This window comes from Pteropus vampyrus, unplaced genomic scaffold, assembly GCF_000151845.1.
Source record: "Pteropus vampyrus isolate Shadow unplaced genomic scaffold, Pvam_2.0 Scaffold67, whole genome shotgun sequence".
NCBI lineage: Eukaryota > Metazoa > Chordata > Mammalia > Chiroptera > Pteropodidae > Pteropus > Pteropus vampyrus.
Genome location: NW_011888848.1, coordinates 2667375 through 2684589, shown reverse-complemented (window position 1 = coordinate 2684589; position 17215 = coordinate 2667375). Strand labels below are relative to the sequence as shown.

Here is a 17215-nt window from a genome sequence, read left to right as displayed (position 1 = left end):
AGCAATGTAGATAGTGAAGAATAGTTTAAATGTTATATTCTGCATACAGAATTAAGGGGCTCTCAAAAAAAATCTTAAGAACTTTTGTAACAAATTTAATATTACTACAGTTTTTTATTCAATTAGTTAAAATTTTTTAATTACATTTCTAATATTATGAAATAATGTGACATATCTAAGATGTATTGAAAAGTTAAATGACATTCTTCTTAAGCTATAGGGAAAATAAGATTTATTTTATTATTATAAAGATATTATCATTGGCTTTCTTGGAAAATTTATGAGATATATACACATATGTATATATAACCGTTCTGAGAATTCAGTTTCTGTGTATTCATCAGTATCCAAAAATAGAAATATACTGATCATTTGATATCAATTTACACTGCAGTTTCTATGGCCATGCCACCCTGAACAAGCCTGATCCCATCTGATCTCGGAAGCTAAGCAGGGTCGGGCCTGGTTAGTACTTGGATGGGAGACCATCTAGGAAGACCAGGTGCTATAGGCATAAAAAAATTAAAAATAAGGGATCGCAAGCTGACAAGGTCCTTGCAATCTGTGAGGTCGACCAAGAGTTGCCTTGCCTAAAAAAAAAAAAAAAAATTTACACTGTTGTATCGTGTTAGACAATTAGTGTTTTTGAAATAGATGTGGAACATATTAGCACTATTTGTGGGAGAGTTCATTATTGCGGCCAACTGTGAATTAATTCATTTACAGAAGTTTCAGAAAATAGTTAATTTTTCTAAGCTGACTTCTTTGGAAAGAAGCTAAATGAATCACGATAGCATTTACTTGCCCAGTTGCACAATTTTTAGCAAACTATTCATCCTCTCTAAACTCAGTTTTTTCATCTAAAATATGGAAATTATAATAATGCATAATTTAGAAGTTTGTTTTGAGGATTAATTTAATACATATTAGCACTTGGAACTATTTCAAGACATAGTGAATGCTCAACAAATGTAATCTCTTTTACCAATGCTATAAAATATTTTAATTGATAGAGTTATAAGGGTGCATTAAGAACAACTGTCATTGACTCATGCCATCACTTACTGGGAGGTTTTAACTGGAACGTTTGTTCATTCTAACACTATCTCTGCCACACCAATCCATCACCTAAGAATGACAACCAGCCGAAGAATTCTATGAATTCCTCTGAAGAGACTACTCTGTCTCTCTTTCTAAAACGTTGTGTTTTTTTAGTCACATGACTAAAAACACATGTTCTGGTGATTATTTTTTTGACCCTGACAATCAGTTCATTTTTTGTACAAGTGCTTTATCATGTGTGTTCCCAGAATTCACTCTCTTCTAACTTCAAGTCTTTCAGTCCCGCATGGCATAATTAGTTTGCATCACTCCTCCCCACAAGAAAATAAATAAAGACACAAAATTTATAATCACCAAGGTTAATGACTTTTTTTTTTTTTTTTTTGGTGGGGACTACTTTAGAGGGAATTTTCATGAAACACATAGCTTCTCATTCTTAATGCTTCTTGGACATCGTTAAATGCAGTCACAGAGCACCTGAGTTCTGCCAGTCCACAAGGAGCAGTAAAAGGTTGCATTTCAGCTGACAAAATGTAGAGTATTCGCTTTCAGCTCATCTGTGTGAGTTCTGCTGCTTGTTCAGATTTGGTTTGAATCCTGGACATTTTTGATTCTTTGTTATGAGGTAAGTTTAGAATCAGTTTGTATCAACACAAATATTTCAGGCAGATTTCATTCAAGTATTCCTTAAAAGGGAACAACGTTCTGTGGGAAATACAGAATAAGTACCTGTAAAGAAGAATAGGTAACAGAATTCTAATTTTGACTGTGTCCATTACTTAGCAGGCAACATGTAAAAGTCTCTTAAATGCTTCCAGTTTCACGTTTGATTTTTTTCATGTCTCTAATAAATATGTAGTACTTTTGTAATTTTACATAAACTCAGTAGTTGTTGTTACTGTTGTTATAGTTTTTAGATAATATTGATTATCTTTGATTTAAGCTCTAGATGGCTGTTCACTCAGATACTAAGCAATCTTACTTACCTTCAAAATTTCAATTACCATCAATATAGTTGAGGATTCTTAAGGCAATGGTTCAACCTAAATTATTCTCCCGACTTTCAGAACTATGTACCCAACAATCTCTTGGACAGCTCCTCTTTTACGTTCCACAGACAACTAAAATCTCAATGTACACAAAACCTAATTCATCGATAGGAGACAGCTAAACAGAGAATTCCATGTTAAAATGTCCTGGCTTCAAACTAAATATCAACTGCAGCAGAATTCATATCTAAATGCTGAAGGCAAATACTCAAGCTGACCAAATATGAGACCAAAATAAACATCAAATAAGTAAAGATGATGATGAATTATAAACCATTGAAATATAGGAATCCACAAGTTTTTAGTTATAATAAGTAGATAAATTAAGTCAAATGCATGGGAGAGGGGGACTTTTAGAGAATCCCAACTGATAAATGTGGAGGAAGTGCTGTAGTTGGAAAATCATTTTGTAACTGACATAGTAAAGATTGGTTCACGCTAGAATCATCAATGAATGATAAATTATTGTGGGGTGGGGAAGGGTAAGAGGAGAGAGATTTTAATGAAGAGCATATGTTTATTTGTATGTCTGGAGTGTCTCTTCATAAAAGGCTTATAAGCTGAAAAGGGGAAAGAATAACTATCCTGTGGGGAAAAAAGATAATACTTTGATGAGGTGATCAAAATTAATATCATCCATGAGAGGTAGGTGAAGGTCATGTGCCTCTGAATGAAATACCCAGAGAAGGACACACATCACTTATGTAATGTTATAACTTGGGTTGCATAAATGCAAATCTAATCAGGACAAAATATCAGACAATTTCAAATGGAAAATATTCTATTATAAAAAAGAGAAGGCTACATATTTTTTTAAATGGAAGACAGTCTGAAAAACTATTTCAGATGAAAGGAAATTAAAGAGACATATAATGAAATGCAATACGTGATCCTGGAATAGATTCAGTTCTGGAGGGAAAAATGTTATAAAATACATTATTGAATCAATCAACATAGTTGGAATATGGATACTACATTAAAGTGTCCCATCAATGTAAAATTCCTAAAATGGAAAATTGCAATGTGGTTGTGTAAAGGAATGTCTGTTTTTAAAAATATATACTCTGAAGTATTTAGAGATAAAAATGTATAATATGAACAACTTACTTTTAAATGTTTCAGGGATAGTTTCTCTCTCTCTCTCTGCACCACCCCCCACCCCACCCTCCATCTGTATACAGAGAGAGAATAAAAAGTCTAAGAGATTCTTTGTATCATTTTTGAAACTTTTTATTAAGCATGAAGTTATTTGTTAATAAAAAGTTTATTTATAAAAAAATTAATTTATTCTCTTTCTCTCAAAATTTCTTTCCTCCGTATTTAAATAAATTACATTACCAGACACTGGGGCCCACACAGAAACAGTGAGACTTTCTTTAAATCCTCTTTCTCTCTTATGTCCCTGTTTTAATCAACCAAAAGTCATTTGATTCTACTTCATAATGATTTCTCGAATTTGTGCATGTCTTTCCTTCTCACTGTCATTATAAAGATAAAAGCAAACTTTTTCCATCTCAAGCAAGATAATTCTTGAGATGATCATTTCTCTTGGATGATAATGGTCCTAACCTTTGACTTCCATAATTCCTTCTCCACCACGCAAGCAGCAGTCTAAAGTGAAATTCTAAAGTGCAATTCTTCATTGTCTTACTACATTCGAAATCCTTTCCATTGCCCTTAGGATAAAGTCCACTTTTTAGCATGGTTTACATGACTCTGCTCTTACTTTCTTCACAGTTGCAGCCCACCCCTAAAATTGTGAAGTGCCTCTGCTTTGTCTTTCTTTTTTCCTTATGTACTTCCCCACTCTTTGCACTTAACACATGTTATCACAACTGCGCACTCAGTCGAATGTTGTCCCATATCCTTGATCATCATTGCATTCACAAATCAAGTTCAGAGCCTGTCACTAAAAAGACTATTCTCTATGATAAATGAATGACAGTGACAACATGTTAGGTTTATTTTTTTTCAATAGGACAGTTAACACAACAAGGTCTTTGTCCTTATGAAATCTAAATATTAAGGAATTAATTGAATAGTATGTATAATATATTCTGAGATAGAAGAAAACTTAATTATTAACTTACATAAAATATAGAGTGGTTTTTGTTGTTGTTGTTGTTGTTGTTATTGTTGTTGTTGTTATTTTAATTGTATTGGCCATTCTTCATCTAATGCTATTCTTTATATGGAATAAAACAAATACTTAAATCTTATATCTCCTCAAGAGTTATTATTCTGGGGTTGTTGTTGGAAGCAGTGGGGATAGTGGCAGAACCTTAGATAGTGGTATTCAGGGCAGTAGTGCTGAGAGTACTTCTGAGATAATGGTGATATGGAAGTAATGGTTGTAGGATGGGTGTATTTGTGACAAAGGACAGTGAGTGATGATAACCATTATTAAACCAATTTTAGTAATGATGATGATAAGGCAAGACTTAGGTTGCTTGGGAGTCAGATTAGGATGCCATCCCAATTTAGCCATTATCATCTTGGAAAAGTTATTTAAATTTCTGATTATAAAATGGGGGTAATACTTGAAGTAAAGTATTTGAAGTATTTGAAGTAAAAATTAAATGAGATTACTTTAATTCTTAATTCTTTAGGTACATAGTAGCTATTTAAGAAATGACTAGTTTGTTATGATTTTATTCTTATTAATTCCTGACTTCTCATTCTTCTTTTCAGCCTTCATCATGTCTCAACCATCTGACAACTTAAATTCTTTGCTCAGTTTAAATCTTTTTTGAGACAAATACTCCACAGCTCTTTTCAATATGTAATGATCATTGTTTTCAAGAGACTCCACTTTCATACACATAGCCTATGTCATACAAGAAGCAGTGGAAGCCCACTTGTTTTTATTCACTTTTAATGACTAAGGCAACAGCTTGACAAATTTATTTAGTAAAACACACACATACACACAAATTAATAAATTCATTCACCTACTTATCTAGAAAGTTAGGAAATAACACATCTATATTCAAAAATTTAAATGCGCTCAAATACTCCAACCAACTCTTATGAACTATAGAAAGACTTCATGTATTAGAAAGGGTAGCTTCCAGGAAACCCTGATGCTTATGTTCGGCAAATTGGAAAAATAGATATGTTTCCTTAAGTTTTCATTCTCCTCTTGTCTATAACAATAGAATTTTTAACCAGATATGTGATTATCCATGTAATGGCTACTATCCCCAGCTTCCCTTAAAGAGAGGTGTGGCTGTGTAAACTATAGCCAATATGATCTGAGCACTGGTGGTATATACATCTTCTACTCATGCCTTTGCAGGGATGAGGTGTGGCCTCTCCTTGTTCTCTCTCTTCTCACTGGCTGTAATGCAGACATAAAGTAGAAGACCACAAGACGGAGCTGTATGTTTTGCATTGCAGGATGACAACATAGAATGAGCTTGGGCCCCTAAGACTTGGTTGAGGAGAGTTACCATACAGATCAGACTTTTATATAATAGATGGATAAACTTCTGTCTTGTGTAAGCTAATACTAACTTGAAGTCTTTGTAACATCAGCCAAATTATAGTCTAACACATACGGTAACCTTCAAGCATCATTATCCAAAAGGATAAGAACCTTCTCCTTGCTGCACAATGAGGATTCTTGGAGAAATACATTGATTGGCCTACCTTGGGTCACATCCCTACCTTCGAATCATGCGACATTAGTAAAAGTGTAGAAAAATATGGTCAAAGTCATATACCCGTTCCTATGACCAGGAGTGTGATATTACTTGTGTGATCTGAAAGCATATGATATTAGGATTGGCAGTCTCAACAGAATCATATTGAATGGAAAAGCAGCCATCTCTGAAAAGAATAGTGCTGAACAGCCAGAAACCATAGATGTTCTCTGGAGACCAGAAAACATAAGCGAGAGACTTTAAAGTATATTTTCCTATGTTTGGAAACACATGAAGAGAAACAAAAAACAAAGATTTTTCTGGCTGGGAAAAATATCCATCTTCCAACCGAGCCTTACAAACTAAAGAATAAAACAAGTCTTAAAGTATAGAACATCTCAAGATAACATTAAAGGATATCTTCTCTGAAACTGTCCTTCTTGTTATCTTGGAGGCTTGATAAGAGTAAGTCAAGGCTTAATCAGTGGTTTATCAACCTGTTCTTTGACTTTTAATTCCTTTCCAACAGCTGGTCCTGTTTTAGCAGGAAATATTAAAGATCATAGACTTTGAATTGGCAATGAAGTTTCTAAATCCTCTCTACCCTAAGTTTTATCCTCTTGATGATTATAAGTGTAAGTACCTTGTGCACAGATGAAGGGCTTTATGGCCGACACACATTGAAGTACCTAAGGCTCCCCAGGACTTTCATGTGCTCTTTCAGTATAATGTCATTAAAGGCCTACATCAATATCACATGCTGGACTTGGCATAAGGAATATTTATCACACTCCTTATTTGTAGCTTAGCTCCAGTTCTGCATCTTACTTCTTTCTGTTTCTTCCCAATAACTGACCTCCAATGATTTATCATTCTCTGTCCATTTTTCCTTGCTTTTGGGACTAACAAACCCATCTCTCCTGATACTCTTAAAATCAGTTTTATTTTTTCTTTTCAGTAGCATGTCCATGGTGTACATAGGATAAAATCTTTTAGGGTTCAAATGAGCTCTCAGAACTCTCTATGAGTAAATTGCTTCTGTAAGAGCCTCCCCACATCAACTTACCCATCACCATGCCTCGATCTTTTGGCTGTGGCCCATTTTACATGAGCATATTAAAGAATAAAAGGAGAGATGAATGTTGAATCAAATCTGTCATTTGAAACTTAAGTTTCTGATCATTTATCCAACTGTACCTCTCTGAAAAGTTACAAATGTTATTCTTCAGAGTCATTTAATGACTAAAAAGCTTTTCAATCTTTCAGTTAAACTTCTGGAAAGTTTTCTGAATAAGAAATGACTGCGTTGCCAAGAGTAAATGAAGCTGAATAGGAAAGACCTTGCAATTGGTTTCGAACTTTGAACCCACATTTTCTGAGTGGGTGCTATACTTGGCAAACTATTCTCCAATTTTTATTTATCACATATTGTTTGCCTATTGAGAACCAGACAACTGATACAAGATAACATGTTTATTTTCATTTTTCCTCACCTTAAAGTCTTAATTCACAAAAAGGTTAAATTTCTTTCTGCAAGAAAGCATAAGCAGTATCATCCTCCAGAAATTTCCAGCATTTTCTTTAGCTCAGGAGCTGGAAGTCACTTGATTTTGATGTTTCCCTTTAGCAACTAAGACAAGAAAACCAATTATATCTGTCAGAGGAGTTCATGATGATTCCTTTTGTATTATAGTATAATAATCATGCCTATTTTTTTAAATAGTGGTGTGCCTATTTCAAAACTGGCAGGCAATAAAAAATCTCTTAATATCTGAAATATAACTGCATGTGATAATAAAGACAAAGGACGTTTGTTAAACACTGAAAAAAACTGAAGCCCATTGTTAAAAGGAAAGAAATCGAGCAAAGATTAAAGGACAAATTTCTAACTTCAGATTAAAATTTATTTTTTTCTAATTATAAGGCTAACTCCAATTAGCATTAACATTGTTCATTTTGATTTTATTTTAATTTTAATTTTGATCTTTTAATTTCTCATCATTTGAAAACTTATAGATGTGTCTTAAAATTGGTTTTATTTTATGTAATTGTAAAGTTGGAGGTCAGATTAAACACCACTTGGTTCTTCCAGTTCTTTTATTTGTCTATTTATTTGTTCACTTGGCAGAAATAAAATTTTAGATGTCTATATGTCCAAAGAGAAGCTCAATATTGAGCAATATATAGAAATTTGAGACTGGATAGATGGCCAATTTAGCCTTAGAACTTTAGTAGGGAAGTGAGAAGTAATTGTAACCCAGAAAATAATTTCAAATCACTTAATGGTCATTACAATGATTCAAATATATAGAATTAGAATGGGGATATTTATAGTGCATACTAAGACAAATTAGAATTTTAGTTTAATTTGTAAATTTTACTGAACAAGGTCTCAGTAACAAGAACATCAAGACTCCAAAATTTTATTCCTTCAAACTCTATCTCTCTCCTACCTACCTGCCTTACTCTCCCACCCCAGGAAAATGAAAAATCTAACAAACATAAAATCAGAAGTGAATTCTATAGCACCAAAGAGGATAGAAAATTTACATTATCATGAGTAGAAATTATGGAGTTTTTCCAGAGGTAGAATAGGAAAAGGAGTGTTTTAAAAGACTAGAATGTGAAAAATTTACAATTTCTTTTTTCCATTAGTGTGAGAAGTAGAAATTTGTAGAAAGAACTAGAAAGGCTGAAGTTGTGGTGGGGGTAGGGGGGGGAATTGAATGCAGAACAAGAGAGTCAGATGAAAGGTCAACATAGAAGTAATAGCCTCTTTAAGGTAGAGCTTCACATAAATTGTCTTGAGCTTTGGATTTGTGCATTTCGAGATAGAGATAGTATGTAAAATTTGTTGTGGTTATCTGTGCATGAAATAAAAGACTGCTCATTCACCGTGGCTTATCAAAATAGGATTAGGAAATGTTATACTTAAAAACCCAAATGATCTAAAACAGACCCCTTTCACATAATTCAGTATCTATCATAAAGAGCCAGACTTCACTCTCCTACCCAAGGCTTATGATTAGCATTAGATTTCAAGGAAAGTTTTAAAATACTATAGGTATAAGAATACTTATCTAACTGAAATTGTCCTAATATACTCCATGCTTAATATTCATTGCTATCAGATATCTCATCACTATGACACTCTTAATAAAAAATTCTGCTGGCTAATACTGTGCATGTTTCAGAGGGCTGATAAATTTTTTAAATCTACTTATAAGGTTGACAAAAGGACCCCTGGACTTTCATATTGTAAATATCTCTCTAAATAACTATATAGTACAAAAAATTTTAAAAGCTACTCTACTCTTCTGAGACATAAATCATTTGGGGAAAAAAAATCTTTCATCTTAACTGGCTCTAGCAGATCAGTTAGGCTCATGTAACTAACTGGTAATAAATAAAAGTCATAACTTTGCTCTAAATCCTCAAGATTTAATAAGCTTCATAAAACCAAGTTATATACAATTAATATTTTAAACTTGTAGACATAGAACTTGCTTTGACTTTATTGAAAAAAAAAAAAAGAGAACTATTTGTGAATGCTATACTTCACCACCCAGATAGGGCCTTTGGGAGCTCATGAAGGTCATGGTTAGAAAGAGTACACTTGTAAAAGGGACCCAAGAGATCTTTCCTGCCCCTCTACCATGTGAGAATGGTAGGCAGGAGATGGCTCTCTATGAACCAGCAAGCAACTCTCACTAGATACCGAATTTGCCAGTGCTTTGGTCTTGAACCTCCCAGCCTCCAGAACTGTGAAAAATAAATTTATGTTGTTTATCAACCAAACAGTCTATGGTATTCTATTATAACAGGCTAAAATGATTACAAAAAATCATTTTAAAAGGAAGCAAAATCGAACATCATACTCAATGGGGAGAGACTGGATTTATTTCCCTTAAGATCAGGAACAAACTAAGAATACTCTCTCACCATATCTATTCTACTTCATACTGGAAAGTCCTACCTAATAAGACATGGAGAGAAAAGGTATACCAGATGAGAAAAAAAGAAATAAAATTGTTTTTGCTCTAGATGACATGTTTGTCTTTATAGAAAATCCCAAAGAACAGGGGAGGGGAAGGTGGGGATCCCTATAACTAATAAGTGAGTACAGAAAAATTTTAGAATCCAAAAGTTAATTGCTCTACTATATATCAGCAAATAAGAGTTTGAATTTAAAAAATACCATTTACAATAGCACCCCTCCTCCAAAAAAATACTTAAGCATACACTTAACAAAAAATATACAGATTCTATATACCAAAAACTACAAAGCTCTAATGAAATAAACTCTAATGGAGAGATATTCTGTGTTCATGTATTAAAAGAATCAATATTGTTAAGATGTCGGTTCTTCCCAAATTACTCTATAGATTCATCACACTCCAGTCAAAATCCCAGCAAGCTATTTTGTATATATTGACAAACTGGTTATAAAGTCTATATGGAAAGACAAAAGACCAAAAATATTTTACACAATACTGATGAATAAAATGGGAGAGCTAACAGTACTCGACTTCAAGATTTATTATAAAGCTATAGTAATCAAGACGGCATGGTATTGGCAAAAGAGTAGACACAAAAGAGCAGAATACAGTACAGAAAAAGACCCTCCCCCCAAATACAGCCAACTGATCTTTAACAAAAGGACAAAGGCAAATCATGTACAGAGGATAACAGATTCAACAAATGAAGCTGGAAAAATTAGATGTCCATATGCAAAAAATTTAACAAACTAAAAATTTAACAGACTTTTCGCTTTTCATAAAAATTAACTCAGAATGAATCATATACCTAAATGTAAAGTACAATACTATAAAACTCCTAGAAGGAAAGATAGGAGAAAAATCTAGGTGACCATGTTTGGTGGAGATTTTTACATATGGTATCAAAAGCATAACACATGAAACAAAAAATCGATATGTTGGACTTTAATAAAATTAAAAAGTCTCTCTATGAAGAGATAAAAAGATGAGACACAGGCTGAGAAAAAAAAAATCCTTTACAAAACACATGAAAAGAACTTCTATGCAAAATATATAAGAATTTTTCAAATTCAACAATTAGAAAACAAATAACCCAATTAAAAAATGAATAAAAGATCTGGACAGACACCACCAAAGAAGACAGATAGAAAACAAATATATGAAAAGACACTGAATATTATTTGTCATTGGGTCATTGCAAATTAAAGCAACAATTAAATATCTATTAGAATGACTAAAATCCATAAAAATGATAATAGCAATTGCTGGTGAAGATATGGATAAACAGGAACTCTTATTCATTGCTGGTGGAAAGCAAAATGGTACAGCCAACTTTGGCAGATAGTTTGGCAGTTTCTTCCAAAGCTAAACATAGTATTGTCATATGCTCTAGCAATAACTCTCTCAGGTATTTACCCAACTGTTTGAAAAGTTATGTCAACATAAGAATCTGCATGTGAATGTCTATAGCAGCTTTATTCATAATCATCAAGACTTGGGAGCAGCCAGGATGTCTTTCATAAATGAATGCATAAACAAACTTTGACACAACCATGCAATGGATTATTAGTTAGCAACAAAAAGAAGTGAGCAATCCAGCAGTGTGAATCTTAAATACATATTTCTAAGTAAAAGGAATCAGTCTGCAAGGTCTATATACTATATCATCTCATTTAGATGATATTGTGAAAAGGTAAAACTATAGGAACAGTAAATAGATCAGTATTTGTGAGAGACTCAGGGGAAGCGAGAAAGGGTAAATTGGTGAAGCACAAGGTACATCTTAGTGAAGTGTAACTATTCTGTATAACTCTATAACTTTGAATACATGACGCTCTGCTTTTGTAAAAACCCACAGAAGTTTATAACACAAAGAATAGACTTTAATAGATGCAAAGTAAAAAAATTCATTTAGGAGGTCAGAGGATCCTAGAAGGAAATGCAGAATGTGTCAATATAATCTAACTATATTACAAATATATGAAATAACTTCACAGAAGGATAGTAGGAAAAAAATGTACTGACCTAAATAACTTTGTAAATGAGTGGAGTCTGTATGACTAAAGGCAAACGAAACCGTGCATAATCACTAGACACTACTTGATAGGATTGTTTCCCATGGGAGTATGGATAAAGAATTATAATCTGTCAATCATGTATGCTGAAATTGAATAATTAAGCAAATGGATGGTGAGTGGTGGGGGCCAGGTATCTCATTCTTGGAATGAGAATTTAGATATGAGTACAAGGGAGGAAGCTGAACTAAGCCATGTGGTAATGGATTAGAGTTGAAGTCATCAGTATAAACTCATGTTTAGCTTAATGTAGATACAGACAGTTACATATAAAAATATTTATAGACATGCGTATACATGCAGATTACAATACACACATATATTTTCTTGTTCAGTTGAGAAGACCTAGAAGGAATGACACCCAAATAGCAAATACATGTAGCACCCAGATTGTATATTCTAATACCAATAAAATGAGCCAGAACTCTGGAGAAATGGCTGATTTCTGGGATAGACTGGGGTAGAATATATACAGCAAAAGCCTTGAGCATCTTATATTGCTAAAAAGTAAAGAAGTATTAAAATATGTTTTTTACAAATCCTACAATGATGAAAATATATCAAATGGCACAGGAGCCAACTCAAAGAGCCCACAATGGTCAACCTGCAACAAAATAATGTAGTACTGGATTATAACTCAAAGAATAAAATAAATATCCATGAGAAAGAAGAGAAATCTCCTATGCATAAAAATTTAAAATTTTTTTTGTAATTTGTCTTACATATGCTTTACTTATAACAAGCACATATCTTGTCCTTGTTATTTAAATCACTGAGCTCTTTGTTGGAAAGTATTTTATTTTCATTTTAATATTTTAACATTTTCTTTTAACTGCAATTAGACAAAAATGAAATTTGCTTCATATAGTTTTAACAGTAGAATGTATTTTGCTTTTAAAACTTATGATCTAGTTAATGGACAGGATGTTAATAATCTGGTAAAATAAATTTCAAAGTTTAACATTTAGCAAAATTTTGCTTCACAAGTTCACTTTTTAAAATGACAAGAAATATGTACAACTTAGATTCCATATTCAAATGCCCTTTTTCCCTTCCTCAAAATATATCAAATGGCACAGGAGCCAACTCAAAGAGCCCACAATGGTCAACCTGCAACAAAAGAATAAAGGAACCAAGACCTCTGGTAAAAAAGCTTTTAAAAGTGCAGTATAAAAGTTTTAGTTATGAAGGCACTGCATAACTCTACATCATATGACTGATGTCTTGCTTAGCAGCAAGAGTAATGAAAATATTCTACACTATTATGTAGGAGCCCCACTCCCTAAGTATGGGCCATTCATAAGACTTCTTTTCAAAGAGAATAGTATGGAAAGTTGTGGGGAGCTGGGAGAGGAGTAATTTTACAGTGGAAAAATCTGATAAAAACTACCTTAACCAAATGACAAAGGTAAAGGTCAACAATGATAAGCTGACCTCATGGATGTGATAAAGATTTAACTTTACCTCTGTGATCTTCCCCCTCAAAACCTACAACCTCAGTCTAATAATGAGAAAAACATAAAATTTCAATTAAGGAACATTCTATAAAATACCTTCCCAGCACTCCTCAAAACTATCAAGGTCATCAAAAACAAGGAAAGTCTGAGAAATTGTCCCTGGCAAGAGGAGCCTATGGAGACATGAGTAACCATAATGTCATATCCTGAGTGGGATCCTGAAACAGAAAAAGACATTAGGTAAAAACTAAGGAGGTCTGAACTTTAGTTATAATACATTAACATTGGTTCATTAATTGAACCATACTAACATAAGATGTCAATAATAGGAGGAACTAGCTATGGGGATATTTGAGAAATCTCTATTATCTTCACACTTTATTTGTAAATCTTAAACTGTTCTAAAAAACAAATTTTACTTTAAGTAAAGAAAATTAGTTGCAGATCCTGAGATTGGAGAAAAGGATAAAGGAACCAAGACCTCTGGTAAAGAAGCACTTCACAATTGTAAAAACTATCATTAGCCAGATATATGTAATACCAGAAGTAAAAATAGTCCAAACGTTTTTAACATTTCGTCAAGTAGCTATATCTACATTTTAAGATAATTGTTCTATTCCAAATCTAATTTGCTAATAACCTAGAAATGGATGTTTAAATGTTAATATCAAATAAATTTTTAAGTACGAATAATCCTTAAACATATAAGAACCGTGAGTTTGTCTTTCTTCTATGCTCAGAACTGGTAATGTTAGTACATACTAGAAAATTAAGATCTAGTTTAATAGTTACAAACAATAAAGCACACTTGAATAAATACTTGTTCAGAAGAGCCCTATGTTCACAAAATAAGATTAAAAAAAAAAGTTGGAAACAAGGAGACAGACAGCTAATAAGCTTGGAAAGTAGTTTAATGAGAATTTTAAGTGATGTAAAATAGTTTCATGCAACAGATAGTAATCGCCAATTTTCGATCTTTAAACAAAGAAAAAGATTAGATTTTTATAATAATTCTAAATAAAGTATTGAGTGAAACAGATATTTTTCATATAAGACTAACCAAAAAAGATAGCTTTACACTTCTTTGAGATGGATTGAGATAATTGAATGCATATATTTATTTACTCATTTAAAAACATATACAGTCAACTATATAAAATAATGAATTTTCAGTAGTCCTGAGTTTCTAGCTGAATTATTCTTTAAAAACTGATACAAGGTCAATGATGATAAGGCACATCAGAAATCACGATTTTGTTCAGTATCATCTAATTATGATGAAATCAGTTGATATCATTTTCAAAAGACAAAGAAAAGTAAATAAAGGAAAGCTGATAAAGGTGGAGGCAGGTGCTTTTGCAATTCATTAGCTATATTTGTGACAGCCTTTGAAGACAGATATGACAGGCATGATTATGACTTTCCTTTGAGGCCTACATTCAATGGCAGATTAGTAACCTGATACATTTTCTATATTTATCTCCATAACAGAGATCTACTTTCAAATCAGCCAACACAAAGCATGGTTTCTTTGTATGTCATTGCAACACCCAGTGATAGGATGGGGCCATCTGGACAGATCGTCTGGGGACTGCTGATTATTCAGGAGATGCCTGTAATGAATAGGTTACCTCTGTGGAACTGCTAGGACACAAAAAAATTTTTCCTACATGGCCAGTTTGTTGTTTAAAATGATGGTTCTCAGATTAAACTATTGCTCTTTTAAAGGAAAATAGTGCATTATTTTATGTGCTGGCATGAATCAACAGAAAGGAAAGGAAAGCGGAATCCTGAACTCAGTTTGAATCTTGTTATTTAGGTGGTAGGAGGGGATATGGGTGGATGGGTTGTATTAAAGGCACATATGGATGTTCTAAGTCCCATTCCAAGGAAGCACACTCCTCTCCCTTGACTAGCGAATACCTAGCCTCTTTCAGCCTGCAAGAGGAAATGAGCTGGACTGCACCAGCCATAAAAAGATGAAAGCCAATTTCACAACATGAATTCTGCCTTTGTCCAAGGGTTCGTCTTTTCAAGAAAAAATGATGCTTTACATTTTCTATTTTGGACTTGTCAGTCGGAAAATTTTCATGGAGCACTTCCTATATGTCACACTATTTTGAGAACCAGAGAGCAATGTTTGTTCTGTAAGAAGAAGAGCAGATTTGGAAGAGGCAAACACAGGAATGGGGTTCTCCATTCTACTCATTTGAAATCCCCTTCACATTTTCAGGTATAAGATTTCCTGAGCCAAACAGGGAAACAAATGCCCATATCCTTGTTATTAACCAGGAGGTGGACGCAAGTCAATAATATTTACTGAGCAGCTAATGCCACTTGACCAGTGCTTAACATATGGGCAGGAAAAGTTACTAAATTATTTTTTTCTCCTGTTTTCATTTTCTCAAGTCACATTTTCCTGGAGTAGTCACTTGCCTGAGGTATATCTATAGGCCATAAAGCAGAAGCTGCTTGAAGATGATGTTTTCCTATCATTTGGAAAATTTTTAATTTATTGAAGAGAACATACTAGGTTTTCCAGAGGCAAATGAAGTAACTCTGTGAACAGGAGAGAGAGATAAGATTCTCAGAAAGTGGGAAGAGGACAAGGATATCTGGGTCTTAACTAGGACCTGATCTAGGCAGTAGGGCCTCAGAAAGAAATGATTACGCTACATACCCACCAAGGTCAAACTTCAGAGATCATGATTCCCAGTCACTCCCATTCCTAAATCAATTAAGGAGCAATGAAGCTGTCAGAGCTACAGGGATCACTCAGACCATGATGATCAGCAGGATGCTTCAACTCCATTCAGCAATGGAAGACCCAGGGTTCAACCTCAGTGGGGGAGCAGGATACACAGAAAGTGGTAAACTTCGCTGAAAACTCAAATTGAAGTCCCTTCAAATTGGGAGTCAAATTTCAATTGATTACGGGGAAATAAAGAAAGGCAGTCATAATTTTTCACTGATGAATTTGCAGGGTCAACTTCATACTTATTATTCACAGCTTGTCTCACTCAGTTCTCAAATCATGCCACAAGTACTGTACTATTCCCTTTATTTCCTGAATGACTACAACAGTTACCTATGATTTTCATTTTGGATCTCAGGTACACAGAAGTAGTTTAATCATAATCTTAGCTCATGACTCACTTTTGACATTGATCTATATTGGCCATCTTGTATGTAATTAGTTTATAATTTTTGGTTATTTTTAATTACATAATAAGCACACATGGAACTACCACCATTCAAAATAAAAACTAGGACTTTGACATGTACCTAATTACCTCCCCATTCCTATCCCTTTGCTTCCCCCCACACAAGGTAACTGTCACCTCAAATCCTGTTTTATTAGTTTTTTTATATGGCTTTATTAACTATATTTGGATTTTTTTAAATGTTCATTTTTATTTTATTGTTTTTCATATTACAAAAAAGGGTATAATGCTTCATTTAAATTTTGGAAAGTGAGTTTTTATTCTTAACATGTTGTTATGTTCCATCTATATTACTGGGTGGGAGTGTAATCTATTTGACAGCTCTACAGTATTCTATTGTTTTATACCATCCCTCCACCCAAAAAAAAACGGGGGGGGGGGCATTCGAGTTGGCTCCAGGTTTTGCTATTATAAACAGTTCTGCTGAGACTTTTTTGTATTTACATCCCCTATTGAACATTGGACTCTGCACCTCTGTTTCCCACCACTCCCCACACTTCAGCCCAGATTCTGTAGAACTTTCTGAAAAGCATTTCTAATTTGTGCACCTTGGTCAGAATTCAAGGGAGTTCCAGACAGCTCAGAGAGTGGCCATGTGGAAAAGCATGACTCCATGACAAGAAAGGGGTAAAATATCAAAATGGAGACAAAACAGTGGAGACCATAAGCAAAAAATAAGTAAATCAGTCTCCACCCTGAAGAAGTC

At 33.6% G+C, this 17215-nt stretch overlaps 1 non-coding gene across 1 annotated transcript; it reads left to right on the top strand.

The window, feature by feature from the left end:
- The first annotated feature begins 395 nt into the window (after positions 1-395).
- LOC111740737 lies at positions 396-514 on the top strand. The gene has a single exon (XR_002780735.1). It is a non-coding gene; the product is annotated as a 5S ribosomal RNA (ribosomal RNA).
- Positions 515-17215: the final 16701 nt, after the last annotated feature.